Below are 2235 nucleotides of genomic sequence, written 5' to 3'. Positions count from 1 at the left end.
ATGGCGCGGAGGGGGCGGCGCGGTGGCCGGGTGCCCGGAGTTCCCCAGGGACGGGCACCGAGCCCGACGGCTTTGGCCGCGAGCGAAGTGTCTGTCAGGTACGCGGCGTCGCCACCACCGCCGCCATCTTCCGGGGTTTGAAAATGGCGGCCGCGCTACGGCCAGCCAATCAGGACGCAGCGGGCGGTTGCTAGGAAACGCGAGGCCCGCCCCTCTCCACGCCTTTCGACTGATTAGAGGAGGCCCACCCATATTGTCAAGGACAGTCTTTACTTAAGGTCACCCGATTGTCAGTGTTCACATCTACAAAAGGGCTTCACAGCAGTACCTACGTTAGTGTTTGATTGAATAACTGAGCACTATAGGCTAGCCAGGTCGACACATAAAAGTGTCACACCATAAGACTTCTCTAGACTTGAAATTCCAATGATTATTGAGGAAACTTTTTTCTTTTAAGACTTAGTTTTTCAAAGAAAAAAAAATTACTTTTAAAAAAATTTTTTTAAAAGTGTATTTCTTAAAGTATATTACAAAAGAGATTTTTTTTTTTTTCTTATTTTCTTCTAATTCCTTGACCAATCTCAGTGAATCACAGCTTTACCTTGGGTGTTCAGGTCACCACAGCTACCTTGAAACGAGTGAACTGAAAACTGAAAAAAGGTTGTGCTGCTTTAAGTGAAGCCAGCGGCTCGGCCCTCAGATGGAGTCACACTTCCTGCCCTGTGATAGGGCTTACCTGGCCCACTACTCAGTCGTTACCAAGGGGCGCCTTTAGATCAGCCTGGTAGGTGGCTCTGGGACTTGTACATTGTTGACAATCTTGCTTTGGTGTCGTAGCAAATTTTACTCATCGCATTTGGCCTCCTTCTCCACCAAGCAATTCTTAACAAATTCTTAATACAAGAGAAGAAATTTCTAAAGGGCCATTTGGTTTTTTCACTATCCACATTTGAGGTGGATTTGCGTAAGCCCTCACTTATTCAGCTGTAGTTTCGCATCTTTCTAGAAAAGCTTGGTTGCTTTGCAGTTGATCGCCACCTCGAATTGAAGTGCTGAACCAGTTAGTTTTTGCCTTTGTTTGAGACCTGGCGTGCTGCTCTTCCTGTGAAGATCAATTGCTTTGCTTTCGGTGATGCTCTTGGACTTCCCGGGGACCTCAGACCCAGGTAGCTATTGCGAAGTTGATAGAGGCGTGACAGGTAAAGCGTGCGGACATCTTTGTCCTCTCTTGAGTTCGGTCCTTTGGGGGTGATAATGAATGGATACAGTTACTTAAATCCTTCCATTTGGGGACCACCTTTTCAGACCCATTTCCCCTTTAATCTCTTATGTGCCAGTCATAGTGATTTTTAGCATCTCAGAATTCTTGATTCTTAGACAGAAGCAACCTTTCAAACCCCCCTTCATCCTTAAGCTTCTCACCCCACTGGACTCTCTCTCCAGCATTTTAAGGATATTTAAATAGTTTTGCTCTTAAACATTGTGCCTTCCTCCACGCAAGATCCTTGTGGCAATGGAAATGTTCTGTGTTTTGACTATTAATTAGGTATTCTGGGCGTGAAATTTACTATAGTTTTGCAAGGTATTTCCATTGCGGAAAATGGGTAAGGGGTATGGGAGGTCTTCTGTATTAACGTTCCGTGACTTATCCATATGTGGTTCCGTGGGCATTTTACAATCTTTTGATATTTTATAGTTTGATTGCTATTCTAACAGATAGTTTGGAAAGCAGGAAAAGGCTTAGAGAAGAATAAGGTGAAAACAGCCTTCTGTACCCTGGGACACGGATATGTCATAAACTCAGCTGCTTCTCAAACCAGTAAAAGCAAGATTGGCCCTTGCTGGGCCAGTTCTCCTGCCTGAGTTCAAAAAGGACTGCATCACTCCCGTGTCTGAACCACGTGAAGACCTGCAATTTTGTTGTTGGTGGTGATTATTTTTATCGTGAAAGTTTGAGCACGTGCCATGTGGGCTGTGAGAGAAATCTACCTGTAAGTGGTTTTCATGCTGTAGAAACAACAAATCCCCCCTTTTAAATTTTTACCTAAATCTCGAGACCTAGGTATGTTTTGATCTGATGACGGCGGCTAATGTACTGAGTTCATTTTAAGTCCGACAGGGGAGTGAGAAGGCTGTTATGGCAGAACGTGTTGTTTTGATTTTTATGTGCCCTAGAGGCTGGAATATTGCTTGGTACTAAGCGAAGTGCTTTCTAAATCGAGTTCATAGCCTTCG

This window comes from Pteropus alecto, unplaced genomic scaffold (genome assembly GCF_000325575.1).
Source record: "Pteropus alecto unplaced genomic scaffold, ASM32557v1 scaffold11, whole genome shotgun sequence".
NCBI lineage: Eukaryota > Metazoa > Chordata > Mammalia > Chiroptera > Pteropodidae > Pteropus > Pteropus alecto.
Note: the sequence above shows the minus strand (reverse complement) of the source record.